The sequence below is a fragment of the Felis catus genome, chromosome C1, assembly GCF_018350175.1.
Source record: "Felis catus isolate Fca126 chromosome C1, F.catus_Fca126_mat1.0, whole genome shotgun sequence".
Lineage (NCBI taxonomy): Eukaryota > Metazoa > Chordata > Mammalia > Carnivora > Felidae > Felis > Felis catus.
This window is the reverse complement of record NC_058375.1, coordinates 110388464-110414716: the sequence shown is the minus strand read 5'-3', so window position 1 is coordinate 110414716 and position 26253 is coordinate 110388464. Positions and strand designations below refer to the sequence as shown.

The window sequence follows — 26253 nt, the reverse complement described above, 5'->3', positions numbered from 1 at the left end:
TGAGTATAAATATTACTGTTATAATTTTTTGGGGAGAGGAAGGTATTCTTTAAAAAGTTGAGGTAATTTGTCTCTATTCCTAGCTTCCTGAGAGTTTTTATTTCTAAATTATGAATGGGTGTTAGATTTTGTTAAAAGCTTTTTCTGCATCAACTGATAATAATGTATGGATTTTATTCTTTAGTTTGTTGACATGGTGTATTATACAGATAGATTTTCAAATGTTGAGTCAGTCTTGCATTCTTGCAATAAATTTCACTTGATCATGATGTATAATTCTTGTTACATATTGTTGGAATTCTTTTAAATTTCATTGAGGGTTTTGCATTTGAAGTCCATAAGAGAGATTGGAGCACAGTTTTGTCTTTGGTTTTGGGATGAGAGTATTCCCCTCTCTTATGTTTTATGGATGAGATTTTGTAAAATTGGTGTTGATTTTTCTTTCAAATATTTGATGGAACTCTTCAGTAAAACCATCTGGTTCTGGACATTTCATTCTTGGAAGCTTTTAAATTATGAATTCAATTTCATTGATGATTATAGGGCTACTCAGATGTCTATTTCATCTTGGTTGAGTTTTGGTACATTATAGTTTTCAATGAATTGGTACACTTCTAAGTTGTCAAATTAATGAATTTAAAGCTGTTCACAGTATTCCCTTATTACCTTTTTAATGACTGTGGAATCTGGAGTGATATTGGTGATCTGTGTCTTTTATCTTTTGTTTTTGTTAGTATTGCTAAAGGTTTATCAATTTCACTGATTTTTTTAAAGAACCAATTTATTATTTCATTGATTTTTCTATATTGTTTTTCTATCTTCAATTTCATTGACTTCTCTTTTTATTATTTTATTCCTTGTGCTTGCTTTTCATGTATTTTGCTCTGTCTTTGCTAGTTTCTTGAGGTAGGAACTTAGGTTGATTTTATATTTGATTTGAGATTGGTTAGGCTGTTAATATCTAATGTAACTATAAATAATAAATACAAATATAAATTGTGCTATAAGTTCCCCCCTTAGCCCTGCTTTAGCTGCATCACAAAAATGTTGTGTCTTCAATTTCATTGTATACCATGTATTTTTAAATTGCCTTTGAGGCTTCCTTCTTGACTTATGGATTATTTAAAAGTGTGTTGTTTAGTTTCACTGTGTCTGTTGTTTTTGATTTCTGGTTTCATTCCATTATGGTCCAAGAACTCAGTCTGTATTGTTTCAATTCTTCTAAATTTGTTGAGACTTAAAACTTTTTTTTATTTGAGTATAGTTAATACACAATATTACATTAGTTTCAGTTGTTGAGAGTGGGTTTTTTAAAGTTTTTATTTAAATTCCAGTTAGTTAACATACAGCGTAATATTAGTTTCAGGTGTACAATTTAGTGATTCATTGCTTACATACAACATCTGGTGTTCACCACAATAAGTGCCCTCCCCTCTAGTGATTATCAGCCTATTCAGGAGTGGTTTTATAAACCAGGATATGGTCTGTCTTGGTGAATGTTCCATAGCCACTTTTAAAATGTGTATTCTGCTATTCTGGGGTGGAGTGCTCTATGTATGTTAATTAGAGCTCCTTGGGTGGTTGTGTTGTTAGCAATCCCTCTATATCCTTGCTGATTTTCTGCTTAGTGGTTCTGCAGGTTGCTGAAAGGAGAGTGTTGGAGTCTCAACTATAATTTTAGCTTTATCTGTTTCTCTTTTCAGCTCTGTTTTTGCTTCATGTGTTTTGAGGCTCTGTTGTTTGGTGCATACACATTTAGGATTGTTATGTATTCCTGGTAATTTGGTCCTTTTATCATTATGTAATATCCCTCTTTGTCTCTAGTAATTCCTCTTCTCAGAAGTCTATTTTATCTGATATTAACATATCCACTCCTGTTTTAAAATGTTTTGTATGGCCTCGGACAATGAATTCCCTTCTCAGCTTTGGGTCTCAGTTTCTTCATCTATAAAATGGAAGGGGAGGTTTGGGGTCAAACAAGGTGGCCTTGAAGACCCTCCTAGTAGTGATATTCTGTGGCTCACATCTCCCACATGATCTCTGTGTAGGTGATGCTGTGTACTGCTTTTGTGCAAAGGATGTTTTCCTTGGTGAGTGCAAACCCAGGGAGCAGGCATGAGGACCAGGGCAGTGGAGGAGGGCAGAAGGGGGAACGTGGAAAGATTATCACTGAGTTAGACTTTATTAAGAGAACAGAGTTCCTAAGAAGCTGTACCCTGGGTCTCAGGGTATCCCTTGAGCCGCAGGGAAGGAACTTGCCCACTGGTTTGTATATACCACTGGATAAAGGTTTGTCCTTGGGGTATTAACCCTTGGCTCCTCCAGACACATGTGTGTAGATGTGATGGCCTCCCTGGGGATGTCAGCAGGGATGCTCAGGTCGCAGGGGTGGCAGGGGCAAAGGCAGGGGCCAGGAACTTCATTTCATCTGTGTGAAGTTGGTCAGAGACCAAAGGAGCAGGAACAGAGATGGGAGGCCAAGAGGACCTGAAGTGGCTCATCTCCCTTCTCACCATCAGTGGTGCTCTTTCCTATCTTCCCTCATTGACTCAGCTGAACACATGAAAATCATTGTGCCATGTGTGGCTAGCTTGATTATTCTTGGTCCACTTATTCAACATTCAGGCATATATGGCTCTGTTTCTTACTGTGACCATTCTGAGCAACTGGCTCACAGCTCCGGGCAGGTACCCCTGCCTTCTGTGATGCAGGGTGAGACCGTGTGTCACGCCATGGCATCCTCTACCCAGCTGGTCCATGAGCTTCATGACCTCACAGTTGCAGGGGCTCCAGCACCTCCGTCATGTTGGGGTGTTCTGCCAGGGGTGCCCTAACAAGGCGCCCCCATCTTCTCTGAGCTGCCTGGAGTGGGGACATGGTCTGGCTTAGTGTGATGGGCCCATCACCATCTGTCTGAAAGTTGTTTTGTGAAGATTTGCTCAATAAATTTCCTTGTATGCATTGTCTGAAAGATCACCATTAATGCATAGTTTTTGCTGGGTTTCAAAGATGCTCCTTTGGGTCCCTAGCCTGTGGGATGATTGCAGAGATGAAAACCAGTGCAGGCAGATGATGGAGATGTTGGGAAAATCCCAGAGTCAGGGGGAAGACATTTGCCTGATAACTGCTCTAGTCTGTAGGAAGTCAAGAAAAACCTTTTTTTTTTTTTTGGCTTGCCTTTCTCTTTTTTATTCTGGCAAGTGGCAGTGATTCAAGCTATGTTTCCAATTAGGACATATGGTAGAATTAACGAATCTCTTCCACTGTACATTGCAGGCCATATTTAGTATGGAGAGGATGTGAAGTTTTCCTTGGTGATAATAATGCCAGCAGCTGTCATCTTCCAAGCACCTATTCGGTGTCAGATCATGGCATGCGTTGTCTCATTTTGTCTTCATGACAGCCCCGAGGGTAGGTGTCATTACCCGATGTCACCCGATGTCCTGGGTGGGGGTTTTGGAACTTCCTGTGTTCATGTAGGAGGTGGGGCCTGGGTCTTCTCGGTTGCTCAGAACTCAGACTGTGGATGAGGCCTGTGTGAGCAGTGGGTGCTATCAAGGAGGGTCATGGAGGGGTGAGGATGGGAGACTGGTGCTCCAGGGAGTGGGAGCCCCAGCCGGGGGGGGGGTTGGACAGGGCCCCTGGGACACAGAAGGGGCAAGACACTGGCATCAGGCTGGGCCCCACACAGACCCACAATCTGGACCCCTAAAGGGACTTGGGGACAGTCATCCTTCTGGGGGCAGAACTTCTGTCTTAGGCTGTCCAGCTTCTGGAACCATGAAGCTCCTTTGGAAGTGGAGTTTGAAGAACCTGGCCCGCATTTTCTCCCACGATTGCATTCCTGGGACTTCACTGGGCCTGAGGCTGTCCGAGGTACTGGAGAGAGAAAAGGAGAAGACAGGGAGTGCCACCCTGGTCCTGCTGCAGGTGGTTTGAGCCAAGTGGCCCTGGGCTGCCCCACATGTGGCCTCATACAGGGCCTCCTCCTCTCCAGACCCTGAATCTGCAGCAGGAAATTACAAGTTTGAGGTAGATGATTTCTAAGAGCTGCCCTTTTATGACATGGAGACCACCATTCCAGGCACTGGGGGCTGGACAGGCACCCTGAGCTGTGAGGTGGGCAGACCCAGCGCTCAGGCTCACATGAGTTCCAAGCTTTTCCAGTTTTTCTAGAGAAGCCAGAATTTAGATTTTATGTGATAACTCCTGAGTTTCAAAAACTGATAACTGGTTTAAAACAAAACAAAACAAAACATTGAAGGCTAGACAAGGTCCCTTTGCTAGCTGAATGTCCTGTGGGAGCCACTGCGTACCTCTAGGCTGGGGCCTTGAGTCCATGAATTATGAAGCCAAATCTGTACAAGGAAACAGGAGGAATCAGCATCTGAATCAGCACTGTGTCTCCTTCCGACTCTGCTGCTTCCCAGCACCTGTCATAGGCTTGGTGCCTGGTAGACTATTAGTAATTTCTGAGAAGGTTATCTCTTTCATGTATCCTCCATGACTTTCCATCAGGGGTCCATACCTTTGTGCTTCAGTGTCAGGTGTGAGCATGTGTGAGAGTCTGTGAGAGTGACTGCATGTGTGTGTGTGTGTGTGTGTGAGAGAGAGAGAGAGAGAGCGCGATGTGCATGTGATCATGTGTTTGTGTGAGAATGTGCATGAGTGTGCGTGCCTATGAGTGTGTATGTAAGAGAGCGTGTGTGTAGGAGCAGGTGTGAGTGTGGGTGAGTGTGCATGGGAAACTGGCCATAGGAGCAGGTGTGAGTGTGGGTATGTATGAGTGACTGGCTGTAGGAACAGTGTGGTGAGTGTGTATGAGAGACTGGTTATAGGAGCAGGTGTGAGTGTGGGTGAGTGTGCGTGAGAGACTGGCCATAGGAGCAGGTGTGAGTGTGGGTGAGTGTGTATGAGTGACTGGCCATAAGAGCAGTGTGAGTGTGGGTGAGTGTGCGTGAGAGACTGGCCATAGGAGCAGGTGTGAGTGTGGGTGAGTATGTATGAGTTACTGGCTGTAGAGGAGTGTGGGTGAGTGTGCATGGGAAACTGGCCATAGGAGCAGGTGTGAGTGTGGGTATGTATGAGTGACTGGCTGTAGGAGCAGTGTGGTGAGTGTGTATGAGAGACTGGTTATAGGAGCAGGTGTGAGTGTGGGTGAGTGTGCGTGAGAGACTGGCCGTAGGAGCAGGTGTGAGTGTGGGTGAGTGTGTATGAGTGACTGGCCATAAGAGCAGTGTGAGTGTGGGTGAGTGTGCGTGAGAGACTGGCCGTAGGAGCAGGTGTGAGTGTGGGTGAGTGTGTATGAGTGACTGGACATAAGAGCAGTGTGAGTGTGGGTGAGTGTGCGTGAGAGACTGGCCATAGGAGCAGGTGTGAGTGTGGGTGAGTATGTATGAGTGACTGGCCGTAGGAGCAGTGTGAGTGTGGGTGAGTGTGTATGAGAGACTGGCCATAGGAGCAGGTGTGAGTGTGGGTGAGTGTGTATGAGAGACTAGCAGTTCAAGCAGTGTGAGTGTGGGTAAGGGTGGTGCCGTCTCCTTTGGAGTCTGGGGTTGCTTTGTAAGCTGAGCATTTTGCTCCAGACTCCTGCTAGTTGCTGACAAGAACATAACTAGTCCCTGCTGCCCATTCCCTTGGCTCCTGTCCAAGATGTTTTCCCCACAACAAAAGAGACTAAGCACTTTCTCACCTGTGGTGTCCACTGTGGGCTTGGGTCCCAGCACCTCTGCATAGACTATTGCTGCTGGGCCCTGCCGGAGAGGCCATGTGGGGAGCCCAGAGACCATGATGGGAGGGATTTGGCATGTAACTCGGGATGTCCTGGACCTGCCATGCTGCCAGCTGAGCACCATGGAGCAGCCTAGTTGATGTCACACAGAGCAGAAGAATGACCAGCCAAGTCCTACCTCAATTCCCAACCCACGAAATAGTGAGATGTTACAAAATGGTATTGTGCGAAGCCACTAAATCTTGGGATGGTTTGTAGAACAGCAGCAGATAAGCAGAATAATCAATTCCTTTAATATTTCCCAAATGGTAACGTGTCATATTTTGTAAAAGACTTCTTTCATGTCGCTTCAGTTTAGGAAGAACTATGTCAGCAAACTGTGACAATTAAAAAAAAGAAGAAGAAGATGAAGAAGCCCAAATCCCAGTGAGACCCAGGCTAGCTCATTCATTTGGATTCAGTTCTAATGATGATTACTTATTTCCCCCTGTTAGCAGCATCACTGGTAACTAAAGTTAGCTTTGGCTCAAAAATCAATGTGTTATTTTAGAGCCCAAAGTAGGCAGCGAAGTGTCTGATGATTGACGACAGGATTGCTGGAGCTCTAGCTGGCTCCGGGCCTCGCTTCCTTCCCTCTTGTCGTCTCCTGGGTGGCAACAGGGAGCAGCCAGCCCACTGCCCAGGTGGCCCGCAGCGGGTAAGGATGTGCAAAAGCCTCCAGCAGGTTTCCTGCCGTCCTTGGGCCAGGCCTCCCTTGGTGAGGCAATGCAATCCACCGATGCTGCTGTGGCTGAATTGAGTTTTCCCCCATTCTTGTGTTGCAGTCTGAACCCCCAGAACCGCAGCATGTGGCCTTATTTGCACATCCGGTGTGGTTGGAGTCCTCCTGAGAAGGGGCGGCCAGGACACAGATGCACACAGAGAAGATGATGTGAAGACAGAGAAGACGAGCATCCAGGCCAGGAGACAGGCCTGGGACCCATGCTTCTCCCATGGCCTTTGGATGGAGCCCGCCTTGCTGACATCTCAGTTTTGCACTCCATCTTGCCACAGGCTTGGACTGGCCCACGCTCCTGGGCATCCTGTGTGGTTACCCATGCACTCCACCCCCACCCTCCGACCCCGTCCATGGCTCTTCCCATGCTCTGGAGCCCCTCCCCAGCTAGGCCCTACTCCTTTCCAGGATGATGCTCTCAGGACCATGCTTCGCCCATCCCTGTGACCCCTTACGTCCCTTGTGGGGTTTTGCTCTTTCATTCATGTGACAAGCAGAAGTGACACTGCAGCTGGGTTCTTGGTCCCTCCATTTCTGTGTCTTATGGCTGAGAAATCCCCAGGGTGGGACAACCCAGTAATTCCGAATCAAAGCTCTGCTGGCAAGCATTACTCATGTTGTCTCTGACCGCACACTTTGGGACCCACTGGACCCGCTCTTGGTCTCTTCCCATCTAGGCTCCTCGTGGCACAGTTGTCCTGTGCATGAAGGCTGAAGCCAAGGCTGAGGCAGGATGGGGCAAACTCAGAGTGCTGTGGGGTGGGGCCTGGTAGGCCTGCTAGTGGGGCTTGAGAGGCCATAGCAGTGGGCAGCAGTCATCAGATGGCACAGGCTGCCGGAAGGACAGGGTCAGGGAAGGAAAGCATAGTGTAGGTCAAGAGCAAGGAAAGCAAAGTCTGGAGGTGCTGAAATGTTCACAGAGTCCCAGAGGGGTAGGCGGTGAGCTGTGGTAGAAGAGGGGGGCAGGCTGAAGGCTCGGGAGGGAGAGGCCTGATGCCAGCCTGGCGGTGGCCCTGCTTCCTCAGCTTTCCTGGGATTCACACGTGATGTTCGTACAGTGGCTTCCTGTACTTTTGGGGAGGAATCTTGGGATGAAGCAAGAGTGGGCGGGGAGAAGTGGATGGCTGCCATGCAGGCCAGCTGTACGGGGAGCGCTGGGCCAGAGTGGCCTTCAGAGATGTCCCTGGCTAGGTGAGGCGGAGAGATGGCCTTGCCTCCACCAGCCGCAGGAGGGCGGGACCTCAGGCCAGGCTGCTGTCTGCAGCTGTGTCCACCTTGTAGTAGCTGACAGCACCCAGCAGCCTAGAGACCATTTGGGGTGTCCTGCCTCTGCCCCTGATCCTGCTGTCCCCTTCTCTGCTGTGCCCTCCACATTCCAGCCCCCAGTACACAGGGGTCCCCAGGGATACTTGTCTGGCATCTTACACTTCCCCTTGGGCCCTGCCTCTCTCCAGAGGTGCCCCAGGCAGAGGCCTCTGGTGCCTGCTTAGCTGTGTGGGACCAGTAATCTGCTGATGGCAGTGCTTGGTGCTGTGACAGCTTCTGTGGGCTCTGCTGGTCCTGCCTTGCTTACCCAGGAGCACAGTCCCTTCTGCTGGGCACCACCATGAGTAAGACATACTCCTTGCTCTGGTCATTGCTCAGCGTGTCCTCCCAGCCCTTGGTGCCACCGCCATCGAGACCCGTGTCTTCTGCCTATCATACCTGTGGTGACTGCATTCTTTCCCTTGCCCCTTCCTCAGGGTGTCCACTGCCCTAGGTCGCTGGGGTCAGGGCTGCTTCTCTCCCTCCACCTGAGATAAGTGACCAGTGGAGGGTGCTTGAACCAGGAACCTATCCATGGCCGACCAGAGACTTAGGCCCCAGGGAAAGCTACCAAGGGCTTGGGCTGGGCCACTCAGGTTCCAGAGTGGACACTGAACTGAAGAAGCCAACAGAGCCTGTGCAGAGAAAGGGACTGAGAGTGGGCTGTTGTGGTTCTGGTAGGTGGCTTGGCAGGAGAGGAGATGCACAGAGAGGGAGAGACACCCAGGGGCCGGAGAGTGCCCACCTCAGGGAGCCCCCCTCCCAGGGCCTGTATGTACTTTCCAGAAGGGCATTCCAGACCTTTCTCCAAGGCAGCCTTGGTTTTCTCTCAAATCGGTAACCAGCTCTTTGTCAGGTACGGCTTTTGCACAGTCCCTGCATGGCTGGCCTGGGCCAGCCCTCTGTGGAGGGAGTGAAAAGAGTAGGGGAGAGGGGGGCCGAGGGAGAGCTCAGGCTGGGGAGACACTGCCTCTGAACACCCAGCCCTCTTCAGGCTGGAGGTGGGAGCAGGCCCGGAGCAGTTGGGAGGTCCTACAGAGGAGGGATTCCTGAGCCTCCTCTTGGGACAGGGCCAGCGGGATGCTGGGTGACAGGCTTTAACAAAGGCAGGGCTTCGAGCAAGGAGGCCAGGTGGGAATGTGCCTTGGGCATGCTTGGACAAGCAGACCACGATTCTCGCCCAGAAAGAGGCCCTGCAGCCTTTTCTATGTGGCCTGAAATTGGCAACTACCTCACGTCCACATTAGGGGAATGACCATCTAAATTATGGAGCGATTAGAATGAATGCCATGCAGCCATTACATGGTTTACTCAACACATGAATTAACACTATAAAGTGCTTGCAATGTGACCCTGAGTATGAAAACCAGGCTACAAAATCATACCCCATCCTGGCAATTTTGCTTTGTGAACAAACAGAAGCTAAGCACAGAGAAAAGCCTGGAAGGAAATATATGAATATGTCAACGGTGAGTTTATGGGTTTTAAATTTTTTGGTGTTTTACATATTTTCTATTAAGACAAAAGTTATTTAAAAAAAGAGAATGTGAAATGCTGTTACTGTGTTGGTATAAGGTGGATATAAATGAATTCATGCTTCCCGTCCTACGAATGTCCTGATCACATCAAAGCAGAGCCTGTGCTGGACTCAGAGGCCAAAGGGGATGATGGTGGGGCCTGGCCCTTGGGAACCCACTGTGTGCTGGGGGCAGCTGGCCAAAGACAAGGCCTTCCAGCTGTGGTGAGGGGAGCAGAGGTGGCATGGGGGGTGCAGAGAAAGCTTCTTGGGGAAGAGGTGCCAGCAGGACCTGACCCAGGGGCAAACCAAAGATTTCATCAGCTTGCTGGGATTGAGGCCAGCGTGGGCCCTCCCACGCATGCCATTGTCCCGCTTCCCTGAAGGAGGTGCATGGAGTTGCTGGCTGCTGTGCACTCACTTTTCTCCTGAGGCAGGCCAGCTGGGTCTAGTCCTCGCTGGGCAACTCTTGGAGGCCTCTGTTGCCTCATCTGTATAATCGGAGTGGTAACATACCTGCTGCCACAGGCCTGAGCCTGGTGCCATTGTGCAGAGGCCTGTGGAGATGCCATGTCACGCCAGGCTGGTGGGCAGCAGCTCAGTGCAGGCTCCAACCGCGTCTCTTCCCAAGGCCTGGTCCTGGAAGGTCCTGGAAAACATAGGATGATGCTCCCTTCAGGGCCACAGGGTCAAGGATGTCCTGGGTAAGTAAGAGCTTGGTCCCCACTCCAAGCCCAAGTGTCTGAGGGAAGGGGCTGGGTATTGCTCATGTCTGACACCTATTTTGCCGAATGAGTGAAGGGTGAATGAATAAACAGTCTTTGACAGACATTGGGTTTTGCCTGTGGCTGACATGCTAGAAGGTGCAGTAAATGCAGCCCTAGGATGGTCACTCTAACTGCCTGGAGCCATCTCTCCTGCACCTGTGCATTCTTGCCGTTCTGTCAGGAAGGACCTCCCCAGACAGGGTTGGGGTATCTAGTCCTGGCATGTGAGGAGGAAGCTACATGAACAGCACTAATTTCTAAGGTTTAATTCTGACCTCACTGGTCCCTCTGATCCTCCCCACCCCCACACCACTGCATTTCTGGGATTCCCAGGGCTCCCAGGTGTCTGCCAGCATGGTCTTCCCACTCCTGCTCCCCCATGAAGCTGCCCTTTGTATAGAGTCCTTGTGGGAATGCTTAGATGCACGAGGGGGGACCCAAGATGCCAGGCCCAGAGTACTCCTCACACTCCAGGCCCGTGTAGCCAAGCCTCTCCCTCCCCTCCGCCCAGGGCTCAGACCTGATGCTATCCAAGGGCCATACAGCACCCATCTGCTCCCCTCGTCCCTGGGAGACTCAGGCGTGGTTGGTGGTCAGTGGGCTATTCCTCATATGCCTGGCTTTCCACCTTCCAGCACACGGCAGTGGAAACTCCTTGGTTCCCTTGTGGTTTGCCAGGGAAGGCCCAGTGCCTGGTTCTGGCTTAACTGAAGGCCAAAGTGATGAGTGTCATGCCCAGGCTGGGCGTTTCATTTCTGATGTCAGGCCCTTCAGAGTTCTTTACCTCTTCCTGTGGCCAGCTAAATTCCAGAAAGTAGCTCTACACCTCCACCTGGGTCTCTGCGTGAGGGAAGCCCTCCTGTGGGTTTCACAGTGTGAGCAGTGCTACATCTCTCTGATTTGTAAGTTGCTAAATGTGGGTCATCACCTGTGCCAGGACAGGCACTATCCGGAGTGAAACAGGCCCTGTAGAAACTGCATCTTTCCCAGAAAGGAGGAGCCACGGCCACTGAAGGGGCCCTGGTGACTTAGCTAGTTCAACCCTTTCATTTTATAGAGGGGGAAACTGAGGCTGGAGATGGAAGGACAGCATCTCAGGTCACAGCCTGTCGGTGACATAGCTGGGATCCAGTCTCTGCAAGTTGTGGTGGCCCCCCCTCTTTTTTTTTTTTTTTTTTTTTTTAGCTGAATCATGTTGCCTCCACAGTGGATTTGTGGAAATGCTTCCAAAGCAAAACAGGAAAATGAATGGCCTGACTTTGGGGTGAGGGAGAGTTAATAAAGTAAAAGGAATCCTCACTGAACACTCATTATTAAAGTTAGCCTGAGGCCAAGAGATGTGTACAGCTGTTGCCACACAGGCTGCAGGCTTCTTGGAAAGAGGGACAGCCAGGTGAGGCCAGGATGGATTCGTACCCAGGGTGTAGAGCACAGACAGGCCTGAGGTCCGTGAGGAGGGGAGGTGGCAGAGGCCAGCAGCCGACAGCCTGGAGGGGTGGGCTCTGGACTGCCTTGCTCGTGGTTCGTGTTGGCTGGGCCCTTCCTGGACAGCCTCCCAGCACCACCTCAAGGAGGTTGTATCAGCCCTGTTTTAGAGGAGGCTTACAGACGTTAAGTGACTTGTCCAGGTTTCGGGTGGCAGAGCTGGGGTTTGACCCTTGGCGGTGTGGCCCCAGGACCTGTGCATTCCTGGAGCCAGCCCATGGAGCTATTGCAGAAAGCCTGCTTTAGCATCCAGAGTTTGCCACATTTGAGCTGTGTGTCCTTGGGCACTGCTTTGCTTCTCTGAGCCTGCTTCTTGCCAGCCCATCAGATGGAGGTGCTAGGGCGGATCCTGGGACTGTTTCTTGGTGTTCCCCGAGGTTTTGCAAACATTGTGTGGGAATGCCAGGCACTGTCCAGCATGTGGTAGGCCCATGCTTGGTTGTGATTTCAGAGTCCCCAGGCTGCGGCAGTGCATTCACCGGGGTCCGTGGAGGTTCCTCAAGCACAGACTATCCCTGGAGATCAAGTGCTTCTACCCCAGTGTCCCTTGTGGGTGCCTGCACCCAGCACTTACCCTAGAAGAGAAGCCTGTTTTCCTGAGGCTCTGTGGGTGGTTTGGAGAAAGGAATGGCCCCTTCTGGGAAGGAAGGAAGAGAGAGGGTGGTGGGAAGAGCCGCTGGGGCCTGAGCACAGAGGTCAGGTGAGGGGAGCCGACGATGCCGGGAAGAGCATATTGATTTCCTCCTTTTAAAAATGGACTCAAGTGGAATCATTCATAATGTGCTCTCCCCACCACTGACAATACCCATTCCCATCACTGTCGGGCAAATGGATTTGCAGCACTCTCGGAAAAAGAAAACACATTGCCCAAGATGTGCAAAGAGGGCTTGGTTCCATCCCCAGATGCTTTCTGCACAGCTTGCTGGTGGCTGTCTGGGTACAGAGGGCACCGGGATGCACTGTCAGGGGCTGCTTCCAGGACAAGGTCAACACTGGGTACTGTGGTCATAACGTGTGGTCAACCCATGGTGGGCAGAGCCCCCAAGGGGATGTTGATGGAGCTTGGGGGTCAGGGGGCCACCTAGGGGAGGCAGCATTTGAGCTGAGTCTCAGAAGTAAGAGTGCTCATGCAGAGCATGTTAGGCAGAGGGATGCCACACCCAGTGCCTGGCTGAGTGGCCTTTTGCAGGGAACCAGCAGAAGCCTTGTGTGGCTGGGACCCAAAGGGTGAAGGAAGGAGATGGGATGACTAGAGAGGTGGGCAGGGGTGGCCCTAGGGGTTCTGATTCTTTTCCTTGCTGCCACTCTTCAAGGACTGCGGTACAAGGTGGATCAGAACAACTTGGGAGACAAGAGTGGGTGTCTGTGTGTAGCCCCTGCTGGTCAACCCAATATGCCTATCCTGGGCCTGGAGCTGGGCAAAGGGGAGTGACCTGGGGTCACTGTTTTGCTTCTGTAGGTTTGGCCTGAGGCTATGGGGCAGCAGGCTGGACTCCAGGCTCAGCCGGCCATGGCCCCAGAGCCAATCTCCTGCCCAGCCAGGCTGCTTCTCCTGCCAGCAGGGGTCAGGAGACCGCCGCATGGAAGGGGTATCTTGGTGTTGGTTAGTTCATTCACTCATTTATTCATTCATTCCCCAGGAGGAACATCAAAGCCGAGGCCTGCTGGATGAGCCCGTGGCAAGCTGGACCCTTGGCATTCAGGAGGGCATGTGGACAGACACAAGCTTTGGAACCAGGCAGACCAGTGATCAAGTCATACACACTAGTGAATGACCTTTAGAAAGCCATATGAGGTCTCTGAGTCTCAGTTTTCTTAAGAGCAAAATGGTTGTCAGATGGTTGTGGATAACTCTAAAAGTAGCTGGCAAGTGCCAGGCCACCATCTGACCGCCAGGAGATCAACAAGATGTCTTCCATTTACCTGTACATAGTGAGAAGGTTGAGCCTCAAGGCCTTGGCACGTGCTGTGTCCTTGTCTGGATCACTCTTATTTCCTGATGCCCCATGGTCAGCTCCTAGACACCCTTCAGATGCTTGCTTAGCTATTACCTTCTTAGTGAGGACCCCCTTCTTCCACCCCCTCCCCAGTCCTGAGCACAATGCCATTGGTGTAGATTTGTGGACTTCATGAGGGCTGGGGTTTGTTTTGTTCCCTGGGTCTCCTCCATGCCTGGGACAGTGCCTGGGACATTGCAAGGGGAGAAGGGACCCTGCTGAGATGAACTTTGCTGTGCAAGGGCACGAGCACTCTACTTGTTAATGCCCAGAGCTACAGGAATAAGGGCCTAGTGTCTTCGTGGCAGGGGCTCTGCTAATCTTTCTGAGCCTTAGTAAAGTGGGCCCAGAAGACTCTGGGCTTGGTATCAGATGAAGATGAAGCTGGTTTGACTCTGTGTGTGTGTTTTGGGGGAGAGGTGTGGTGTGGTCCAGGCCTCAAATGAATAAGGCTCTGTCCCTGCCTATGAGGAGCTCCTGGTCTGAGGGGGAAACACAAAGCCTAACTGAGGTGAACCATCCAGGATGACACCAGGCTCAGGCCCTGGTATGACTTCCCAGGGAAGGGATGCCCTGGGGACTTCGGATGGCTGCTTGGTGGCAGCTCCTGGGGCGGGCTCCTCCCTGACCTTCTCTGTTTGTGTCTGTGAGACCCAGGCTCCTTACTGATGTTACCCCGGGAGGCCTGAGAGCTGAGAGCTGTTCTCCCCTGGATATTACAGGGCACACAGTTAAAAGAGAGCTCTATAAAACTTCTAGGGAGGTGCGGTGCAAAGGGGCAAAGTAAGGACACTTGCCCCCACCCATCTCTGCACAAAGAGCCCTTGCCGCAATGATGAGCAATGTGGTTAAGAATACAAGTTTCCCAGGAGAGGGGAACATGCTGGGTCTGAATCCTGTCCCTGATGACATGCTCTGTGACTGTGAACTAATGACTGAGCTCACTGAGCCCCAGTTTCCTCATCTGTGAAATGGGCATAGTTAACACCAGCTGCCTCAAGGGGCTCTCGGGTTCAGGAGAGCACGCTTTGCACGCACTGTACTCACTAAATACTACTGGCTCTTGTTATTATCATAGGGATTAAATTCATAGCACAGTATAAATGACAGGTAGTGGAGCTCTTCTGTCCTTTTGGAAGGGGGAGACCTTGAGAGGAGACCACAGCCAAGAAAGGAGGGCAGTGGCTCAGGACACATCCCGCCATCTTCCCAGGTGCCCATGGTATTGCAGTTGTTGGGGAGAGGAAGCCCTCAGGGTTGACTTGTATGTCTGTTGTCTGTCTGTGCCTGGCCCACAGGGACTGAACCGAGCTAGCTCGGGAAAGGCCGTCGACAGTAGGCAGAGGTGGGGAGTGTGGGCAATACTGGATTCACTAAGTACTCACTGTGCATCTGGCTCAAAGCTGGGGCTTCCAGTCCCTCCCTTCAGGGAACCAGGCCTTTGGTATCAGACTTCCCTCAGGCTTCCCTCAGGCATCCCCCAGCTCCAAATTGGGCAGTGACCTGTTTCTATTTCTGGGCTCAGAGAGTTGTAGCCAAGATTCACTTCCAAGCTGGACAGGAAGAGAGCATGAAGGAGAGACTGCTGGTCCCTGTCCCCAGGGCCTCTGCTATGGAGGGCCACTCAGGGTGGACACAGCTCCTGGAAGGGGTGACCCAGACTGGGATGGCCTAGAGGGTGAGGATGACGGGCTGCATGAGGGAGGGTTGGGAGATGTGGTTGGAATTGTAGCTTCAGTGCTTCTGCATCGTGGCCCAGTTCATGTGGCTGCCCCCGCTCCTGTGGAACAGTGAACTGGAGAGCCGACAACATGTAGAGAACTTTGCTGACTCGGTTCTGAGACCTGGAGCCCCTCTGTGCACCACAGGGGTGGGCGACCCCATTCCCTCAGGGGTCACTGGTGAAGGAGGCCAGTGCCTCATTCCTGTCCTTGAATCATTCCAACAATCCTGGGTCACCCTCCTGCCCCCAACCACCCCCACCTTATGTGAGAGGCAACTGGAAAGTTAGGGAAGTTGCTTGTGAGTGGTAGAGGAGGGTCAAACCCACAGGACTTCTGCACTCAGAGATGCCACCACAGCTCTGGGCTCCAGCAGTGGCTGTTGCTTTCAGGAAGATTGTATTGGGATCTCTGTCCCACCTCTGCTTCCAACTTAGCCTCCTACCCAAACTTCCCAGTTCCCCTGCCTTGTCTAAAGGAAGGCGTGCTGTAGAGAGCCAGGCGTGGGCTCTGGGGAGCCATTTCTAATGGGAAAACATGCCCATTTGCCTAAATGAATCAAATCCATTTCTCTCCCATACATATTTCATGGGCTTCCTCTCTGTGTAATTTAATTATCACTGTTGTTAGTGTTAATGTCCTGGCTGGTGTAGCTCTGCTCTCCAGACCCTTGGAGCCTAATGCTGCAGCAGGGCTCCAAGGAGGAGCCAGGAGAATGGAACCATCTCTATGGCAACAGGATGCGATAATATTTCCTGGTGATCTATTGCTTTAATCTTAAGGGCTCTGAGTATATTGCCAGCATTAATAAATAAGTCTAAATAACACCCTGGTGAGATTGATATTATTCTATCCATTTTACTGATGGATAAACAGCAACTCAGGGGGGTTAAATGCCTAGCCTGGGGGAAGAGGCGAGAAAGATGGTGATGTGGAAATGTATGCTGAGTATGACCCTGGCTCCTGGGAGGCCCAGCATCCCTTCATCGGGTGCACAGAAGTGTTTGGGGAGCCAGTGGGACCATGATGGACAAGTGCACTCTGGATGTACTCTCTGTTGCTCTCTGGCTGGGCGGGAGCCAGGCTTGCTCCTGTGGGCAGACGGAAGGACCCTGTAGCCCCCAGCATTGCTCCCTTGTCTTCTCACTGTGGACAGGCCACTGTAAGAGCTCCCATCCTCTGGTCTCAGTATGTTCAACAATACATTTCCTGGAGGAAATAGCCTTTCATCTAATACCAGTCTTGTCTGCCACTGTGAGAGCTAACAGGATGATTCTTGAGACTGGGTTTCCATAGTGGAGAAGCTGGAGTGAGCAAGGGAACAGGGTGCCTCAGGGACAGGAGTTGGGCAAGCTGTCACATGCCCACCTCTCCAGCAAAGACATGCAAACAGGTGTTCCCACTTTTATTTGTCCAGCTATGGGCTTGAGCCTCCATATACCTTTTTGGGAGGAGACCTCCCTGCTTTTGGCTGCCCCCAGGCATACTCAACCTGTGGAGTTTGTCCTGTGTCCAAGTGTACCACATGCTTCCTGGTCCTGCCACACCGTGTCACAGGTCCTGCAACAGTGCTCTGTAAGTCTGCTGGCTGGGTCCCAGTGCGCTGCCTCTGCGCTCTGGCTCTCCTCCTCCCTCTCCCTAAAGAACATCAGTGCCCCCCACCCCATATGCACACAGGCCAAAGAAAATGCTCCTGGCATCTAGTCTCATGGCCATGGCCAGCACAGGCCCTTGCCTGCCTCATTACCCAGCCTCCTTCTTCCTGCAAGGTGAGGATCTTCCGGGGGCGGGGGACGGTGATCACTGGTGTCCTTTTTGTTCCATGAAGCACAGACAGAGTCACCTCTGAGGGGTCCTAGTAATGCGGGATCAAAAGACAAGGGGTCTGCAGCCCTGTCTCTTTTGCTAAGGTGCCTCCTTTGCTCCTGTCCCCTTTCTCCGAGACCAGTTATGTCTACCTAGGGGTCTTAGCTGCAGCATCAGCTCAACACATTTCTTATTTGGCAATGAGGCCAAATCATTTTAGATTGAGATTATTTTAGGCTTCTTCAGGCCTTTCTTAAAAAGACCAGTTCCAGGGTGCTGTGCTGATGGCTTGTCTGGCTACAAAGGGCAGTATGGCCTCCCCAGGCTCTTCTTTCCACATGTGCATTTTCTCTCTACTAGCTGTGTGAGCCCCAGTGTCTCACCTTCCACTGTGGGTGCAGAGCACTGCACCTGTGGAGTGGATGGATGTGAGGAGTCCTCCCAGCCCACATCACTTTTCTCTGTACCCCACCTCTCTGGCTGTGGCTGACTGGAGCAGGTGTGAGCACCTGGCTCAAGCTGGACCAGTCAGATTTCTTTCCCCATCCCTTGGAACTGAGCTCCAGAAGACTGTGACTGTACTTGAACCAAGAGAGCATGTAGGGCAGGTGGCCTGGGGCAACTACCTTTGGCTCATACACCTGTAGAAGAGGAAGGTGTTGGGAGGGGCTGGGGAGAGAGAAAAAGAGAGAGAATGGAGGGGAGAGGATGGAGGAAGAGAAGAGAAGGAAGACAAAGAAACAGAGGTAGGAAGAAGCAGGAAAAGAGACCAGGAGGCCTCTGCAAGAGGGAGGAGAGAACCTCGATGCCTGAGAACTTTCCTGTTCTGTTCTGCTTCCCTGGAGGCCCAGCTGGCAGCCCAGCCAGCAGCCTAGCCCTGAGCTCTGTGAAGTACTTTACCCTTATTCTGCTTTTGTAAAAGTTTATTTATTTCTTTATTTTGAGAGAGAGGGATAGAGAGAATCCCAAGCAGGCTCCTCACTGTCAGCGCAGAGCCCGATGTGGGACTTGATCTCACGAACTGTGAGATCATGACCTCAGTGGAAATCAAGAGTCTGATTCTTAACCAACTGAGTCCCTCAGGTGCCCCTCCTTACTCTGCTTTGTGGCTGGGTAGGAAAGGGTTAAGTCAGCAGGTCTGGGTCGCTCAAACCCTACCCATTCCAAATAAAGGCCTGTCTCCAGAGATTTTAGAATATTCTGTCTGGTAAGAGTGTTTTGCATGCCTGAGGCCTTGGGCCATGCTTTACCGGTTGGGCAAGATAAGTTTATGCAGACAGTGTGATTCATAGCCAGTGCCTGGGTTTCCTCCAGGAGGGGGCTGGAGTCAGTCATGTACGCGTTGCAGACTTATGTGACTGACCCCCAGTCAAACTCTGGACACAGGGGTCAGGTGAACTTCCATGGTTGGAACTTTGCACGTATTTCTGCATTGTTGCTGGGGGAGTTCAGCGTGTCCCTGTGTGACACTGTTGGGAGAAGACCCCTGGAAGCTTGTGCCTGGTTTCTCCTGAGCTTCTCCTGGGTGTCTTTTCCCTCTGCTGGTTTTTGTCTATGTCCTTTCACTGTGATAGACCATACCTGTGTGTATAACAGCTTGTCCTCTCAGTAAGTCATCGATCTGAGGATGGTGGGGGGACCTCTGACATAGCACTCAAGGGGACTTATGCATATTTCTCTACCTTTCCAATAAAGAGCCTTGTCTGAGCCAGCTTTGAATGAAAAGGATGTTCAGGAAAGGGTCCAGACAGGTAATGACCCACTGATCCTGACTGACCAGGGAGCATAAAGAGCATAGGAACTGTCACCATGGAGGCCTGAGTTGGGGGCCATGCAGAACCTGGGGAAGGCTCTGGTTGTAGGAAAGGGCTGCTCACACAGGCCATGGTTGCAGGTAGAGGTCATAGCCCTGCCTACTGTGGCCCGGCAGGGAGAGAGCCAGAGGACACCAGCCTGGTCTGACCTGCTTCCTTCTGTCTCCAGCCTCTGGCAAAGTCCTCAGGTCCAACAGGAAGCTGCAGGGCAAGTGGGTCTGCCGGGGCAAATGGAGGCCATGCCTGCCCTGACTATAGTGCTGGGGAGGGACCAATGTACGGGCTGTCCCCGTGGTCCCTGATGGTGGCTGAGGCTTAGGATGCCAAGGAGTGTGCCCTGTGCCTGCTGATCTCGGCCCAACTACACAACCTCTGTGGGCCCAGGTGCCATGATGACCATGGGGTGGGGCATGTTGTTTGGGAAGAAGTGGAGGGGGGAAGTGGGACTGTCCTGCTGATAGGGCACAGAGCAGGTGGGGGACACTCAGGGAACAAGGATGACCTGAGGGTGGTACCCAGTTCCACAGCTCCAGGCTGTCTTCTGCCCACAGGCCTCAGGGAGAGGCCCTGTAAGGCAGGATGGCCGCCAGGGTCTCCAAGTGGGGCTGCCCTGCCTGTCTGCACATGGCCTTCTCCCTAAAGCTGCCCCCTCCCCACCTGTAGGGTGCCCACGGTGGGTGCTGTGCCAACGGGCAGGCCCAGGTATAAGAATGGATGGAAAGGACTTGCTAATGAATTTGTTAATTAATGAATGCCATTCTTCTTCCCACAAAGGATTCAAGGCTATTTACAAGACCTCAGACAATACAGTAATTACAAAATGGAGACCGACTCACTGGGCCTGGGACAAGGTCAATAAGAATGTGGAGTGGGTGCAGGCGGGCTGCCCTATGGCCCATGCTCACACTTCCTGCCCCACGCTCTCAGCCTGGGCCTGCCCTCCCTCCTCAGGTTCTGGGCTCTGGGGCATGCTCACCTTCCACAGAGTCCTCCTCATTTCTGTGCATGACACAGAGAGCTGGTTTTACCCCAGGAACACTCTCTGTCCTGCCTGAGCTGGCTGGCCAGTGTGGTCATCCCTGAGGTCTCTGTGCCCCATGCTGTGCCCTGCTCCTTGACTGCAGACCTGGCCAGTCTTGGTCCTTCCACACCCATCTGCCGGCCCTGGCCTTCATGGTACTTCTCCCCAGCCGGGTCTGTGAAAGGACGGCTCTGGGGCCACCCTCCCCAGGTTGCCCTAGTCCTGGTTACTTCACTGCATGTTACCACACTCGATGCTGTTGACGTTATTGACACCTGCTGGGACGTTGTGTGACTAAGTGTACAATGGTACTACTGGACACCCCAATGCACCTTCAGGGAAGCCTTGGGACCTGTAGTGGGCCACATGACCAGATCCTGGCCCAGACCTTCCCCACGGCTGGTTGTGATGCCCCAAGGGCAAGGAAGTTCAGGGAAAGGTGAAGTTCATCTGGCGGGACTCCCTGGGGCCTGGCTCTGCCCCTCTACACAGGTGCCTCAGCCACCAGCCACCAGCCTTCCACGTGAGATCTGAGAGAGAGGCCGTGCAGACACCCTTGTGGAAAGTGAGGGGGTCCAAGAAGAATCATTCACCTCGTTTTGGGTACAGTATCAGATTCCTGCTGTCCATGGAGGAATATGCAAAAAAAATGGGAAATCATGGCCTGAATGTGCTAGCAGTATGCAATCAAGCCTGACTTTACAAACCATTAAACCATGCGCTGAGTTATGTTAATTATTATAAATAAGAGCACAAAACAGAATAAAACATCTATAAAAATAATGTAAGATAGAATATATAATGTAAAAGAATGACTAAAAATAAGTGACTCCACTAATTTATTACATGTTACAGTGGTATTCCAGATCAGCTGGGGAAGGTAGAATTCATTTCGGTAAATATAGTGAGTGCTCTACCAGGCCCAGTTTCTTCATCCCACGTGGTTGGCTTGGGCTGAGATCTGCCTGGACTTGGCCACTTGCCTTGCTTCCTGGCTGGAATGGTCCTAGTGATGGCTCTTAGACTTTCTGTGGTAGTAAGGCCACTATCATGGGGCACAGAACCACTGTGGTGACCCATCTCCTCATACTGTGTGGGCCTCCTTGGGGCTGAGGGCGAGTCACCCCTGGATCCTACCTACATCTCTCTGCCCAGATCTGACTCAGTGGACCCGCAGGGGCTGTTTGGAGAGGGAGGGGGAAGAAGGCAAATCAGTGCTCCAAGGGATGGATGTTGGCCAATGAGAGAGGCAGGCAGGTGATGTGCTGTGCCTCCCCTTCCTGGGGCCACTCTGTGTTCTCTAGCTGTGTCCTACTTGGCTGTGTGCTGACAGGCTTTGCTCTCCCTCCTTCCCTGGCTCACTTTTTCCCCTTACTATTGCTCCCTTCAAGTATTAGCACATATGTGTGACCGCAGGCTCTGATTCCTAGGGACCCTGTGCTAAAGTAAGTGCATACTGTTTGCCAGGCAGTGTTTTGGGCATGTTAGACATAACAATGCAGAAAACAGAAAAACATCCTTGTCATCATGGAGTTAATGTTCTAGAAATGGTAGTGGGTTGGGGAAGACAGTAAACAGTAAGTGACAGAAAATGTCAGAAACTGGTGAGTGCCCCAGGGGTGGGAATGCCAAGGGGAAGATGAATAGAGAAGTTTTATATAAGGTGTTCCCCAAAGGCCTCAACCTTCCAAAGAGGTTGAAACATGCACACAGACTGAAGAAAGCAGTGGGGAGAAACACATGGGGAAGACTGTTCCAAGTGGAGGGAACAGAGGTGTAAAAGCCCTGTGGCAAGACTGCTTGGCATGTTGAAGGCCTAGGAAGGAAGCCAGAGGGCTAGAGCAGGGTGAGCAAGGAGCAGAATAGAAATCACCAGAACATGTTGGGCCGATGAGTCTTGCCAGTGTTGGGGGAAGCAGGGATACCCAAAGGCACTGTTGCATTGGCACAGTAAGAGATGGTGGTAGCCTGGACCAGCATTCAGTAGAGGACTTGATGGCTGGATTCTGGACAGAATTTTAAGTGGATCCAGTAGACATTAGATTTAGACATTAAAAAGCAGAAAGGAAGCAAGGATGACTCCAAGGTATTTGTCCCGAGCACTGGAACTGTGGAATTGCCAAAAACCACGGTGGTGGGCAGGACAGGCTTTGAGGGGAAAGGTTAAGAATTCAGATTGTGTGCATTGAATATGAAATGCAATGGAAATGGTGGGTAGGTAGTTGGACATAGGAGACTGGAGTTTGGAGGTGGGGATTTGAATTGGAGATTGTGTACAGTGCTACCTATATTCTTTAAAAATTTTTTTTTGAAGTTTATTCATTTTGAGAGAGACAGAGAGAGCAAGTGGAGTAGGGGCAGACAGAGAGGGAGAGATAGAGTGAATCCCAAGCCGGCTCCACACTGCCAGCACGGGGCTGGATGTGGGGCTCGAACCCATGAAACATGAGATCATGACCTGAGCTGAAATGAAGAGTCAGATGCTCAACTGACTGAGCCACCCAGGTGCCCCATATTCTTTTATATCCTTCTACCTGGCATTATGTTTCTGAAAGTTGCATAGGCTGCAGTTAATTTATTTTGAGGCATTCCATTGTGTGAATATATCTGAATTCACTTATCCATTTCACTTTTGATGGTCATATGGATTATGTCCAATATTTGAGTAGTATGTATATTTCTGCTTTGATTATTCTTGTATGTGTACGCATGGGCTCACATTCCTCTGGGATATATACCTAGAAATGGAATTTCTAGGTCATAGATAAACATATTTTTAATTTCATTAGATAAAGCCAAACTGTTTTTCAAAGTGGTTACACTATTTTGTGCTCCAACTAGTATGCTGGTGTCTGACGCGTCTGAGAGTTCCCGTGTCTCCACATGCTTGCTGAGTTAATGTTTGCCAGCATGTTGGAAGCATAGGGGTATTCCATCATGCTCCTAATTTGTGTTTTCCTGTTTTATTTGTGATGCATGCATTACTGGTTCAATACAAGTCTCTAAAAGATACTAGTGGTAATGAAAACAAACAGAAATTGACTCAAGAATTACAAAACTAGAAGAAAGGAGGAAGGAGGAGTGGAGGGAATAAAGATGTAAAGCTCTTTTTCATCTTACGCCGGATTAGTCAGTGGACTCTGTCTAGAGCTAGAGTAATTTACTGAGCCCTATATGACAGAAATGTGAGAAAAACCAGAAGGTCTTTGAAAGTCACAATGGAAACTTCCTCTTCAACCTCCTTAGTTCTGCTTCTAAGCAACACAGAAGCTAAAGCCGTAAAAGGGCAGAATGGAGGGAAGATGGGTTTTAAGCAGGGGTTAGTCATATAATTCGATTTCTTTAACTTGGTGTCATACTTCTGTACAACTTCCCGAACAGTTCCTGTGGACTGGTTGTCCAAAACAATGGAAACTGTAAAATCTGCTAACATGCTGGCCATGACCCAGAATTGGAACACAAAGCAGCCTAAGGATGTCCTGTGAATAGCAGATGGCAGGCTAAAGTGTCCCTTGGATGGGCAGGTTGGGCTCCACAGGGCACACAGGGGCTCCTGCCACCGTCCCTGGATGTGCTGCCTTTCCTTTGCTTAGTGACCTTTTCCCACTGTATTTCTTTGTAACAAAAGCATTCCAGAGTACCGTCAGGCCCCTTGGCTGACAACAGCCCCTGCAGACGCACCCATGGATGCACAGAAAATGTGGAAAAAACACAATAATAGTGAAAAACTGTAACACAGCTCTCTGAGTGCGGGATACATCAATAAGGACATGGAGACACTAGTGGTACAATCAGTGGCATGACATGAGTTCTACATATCAAACCTGTGTCCTGCAGACCGAGAAGCCGTGTTCTTTTCTTGTGCTCACAGGACACTTACAAAAACATTTCACTCGTTAGGCAACAGGCAAGGAAAATTTTCCAGTAACTGCCTCCTAATAGAAATTGTACAGGTCAGTACTTTGACCCAGCGCATTGAAAATGGAAAGTAATAAGAAAGTAAAAACAAAACAGAACAAAACAAACCCCATCCTTGAGAAAACTAAACAAACATAAAAATAGTGCAATCATTTCCTAAGTAACTTTTGAATCAAAGAGTAATTTGAAACTACAATTGCTAAATACTAAGAAAACAGCAATTTGAAAACCCTATATATCAAGACTTAGGATATCTGTCAAGGTTATAATGAAGAAATTCATGACCTTAAATGCCTTCAATGTTAGGCAGAAAAGAGAAATAAATAAAGTAAGTTTTCAGTTCAACTTAAAAAGAGAAGAATAAACTTTAAAAAGACAGGACAAAGGAATTAATAGATAGGAACAGAAATTAGTGAATTAAAAACCCTGAGCCATAAATAAGTGCCAGAACTAATTCTTTGGGAAACTCTCAACAAAAGAGATAAATTGCTAGCTGGTCCTGCTGGCCCCCATGTGTTTTACAAGGATACACATGATGGATGGCATTGCAGGCAGTATGGCTCCCTGTAGGCAGACCCCAGGTTAATGTGAAGTCCGCACTCCCCCACACAGGAGCTCCTTTCCTCAAACACCCAGGAAACTCTCCTGGAATGCAAGTGAGTGGAGTGTGATCAACTCAGGGATATATTTGGATTTGGTCTAGTTAATAAAAAGGAGTCTGCAAGATTTTGGAAATCGAAATATAATTAGAAAACAAAACCTTTTACTGTATGTTTAATCTGATTCTCCTAAAGAAAGCATTGCATCTTTATGATGGAGAAGAAGGAGGAACCTAAAGCAGAGGGGACTAGGAAGGAGGAAGTATATCAGATGTGGAGGAGATTGAAAGGGGTTAAGAAATTAATACAACTCAATAGATGATTTCTCAAGTGAGTATAAATGATAAAAATTTACACCAAAATAGAGAAGACAGAACATAGTAACATCCATGGAAAAAGTAGAAAAGTGATCCACAAAATGGTAGATAAACAACTAGTTCAATGTTATACAAGATGGCAGAATGGAAAGTTCCAGGAATTGGTCCTTCCAACAAAACAATCATTGAACTAGCATGAATCGTCAGAATCAACTATTTTGGAACTCTGGAATAGAGTCAAATCCTTGTTGAATCCAGGGAAGTGCTTGGAAAAAAAAGGGTCTGGTAAATTTTGGTGTTTGTGTAGCAACTACCTTTCCCCATTCCCTAGCTTCAAGGCATGTAGCCATAGAGAAGATGGTCTGCCTTTCTGGGGTGCTTGCTGGTGCCAGAGAAGGCAATAAATTTTGCCCTCAAAAATAGGGTTGTGTGTTTTGTTTTGTCTTGATGAGTAACCGAGGGGCCAACATAAATGCTGGCCATTGTTTCAATTCCTTTGGCTGAAGCAGCATTCTGGGTAGCATCTGTTGAAATAAAAAGACAGAACAACTTCTTTTTTGTTTATTTGTTTCTTTTCTTATTGGACTCAGGTATTCAAGGAAGCCTCTAGGTGACTGTCTGACCGTGAGATAACAGAACAGAGACTTCACTGACCACACTCAACAAAGAATATAGATTTTGCAAAAATAGTTTAGAAATGTCACCTAACAAATAGATGGCTTCATCCCCAGCAAACAAAAACAGCAATCCCTGGGGAGGTAGGAGAATCTGACTTCCAGATTTATACTACATTAAAATATTCAAAATGTCTAATTCTCAACAGGAAAAACAATTGTTAGAAACCATCCCTATGAAAGCTCAGACATTGAGCTTATGAGGCAAAGACTTTAACTATCTTATATATACTAAAAGAGTTGAAGAAAACCGTGGTCAAAAAATTAAAGGAATGAGAAGAATGTTGTATGAACAATTGGGGAATATCAATAAAGAGAGAAATTACAAGAAGGAACCAAATAGAAACTCTGGAGCTGAAAAGTACAATTACTAGAGTAAACATTCCACTAGAGAATTTCCACAGAAGATCAGAGTGGCAGAAGAAAGTATCAGTAAACTTAGAGACAGGCCAATTGAAATTACCCAGTCTGAGGAGCAGAAAGAAAAAAGACAATAAATAAATAGAGCCTGAAGAACCAATAAGACATCACCAGACAGGCCAATATGCACATTATGGGAATCCCAGAAGAAGAAAGCAAGAGCAGGAGTGAGAGCAAGAGTGAGAGTGAGAGTGAGAGTGAGAGCATGAGAGAGAGACAGAAAGGGGCAAAATGATATTTGAGGAAATAATAGCTGAAAATTCCTCCTATTTGAGGAAACACATAAATCTGCACATGCAAAAAATTTAAGGAAATTCAAGCAGGAGAAACTTAAAGAGAGCCACACTGAGACACATTATAATCAATCTGTCAAAAGGTAAAGGCAAA

At 49.4% G+C, this 26253-nt stretch overlaps 1 long non-coding RNA gene across 1 annotated transcript; it reads left to right on the top strand.

Moving 5' to 3' along the window:
* The first annotated feature begins 3274 nt into the window (after positions 1–3274).
* Positions 3275–13368, top strand: LOC109502615. Its single transcript, XR_006583065.1, has 3 exons — positions 3275–3411; positions 6556–10031; positions 13220–13368. It is a non-coding gene; the product is annotated as an uncharacterized LOC109502615 (long non-coding RNA).
* The last annotated feature ends 12885 nt before the right edge of the window (positions 13369–26253 follow it).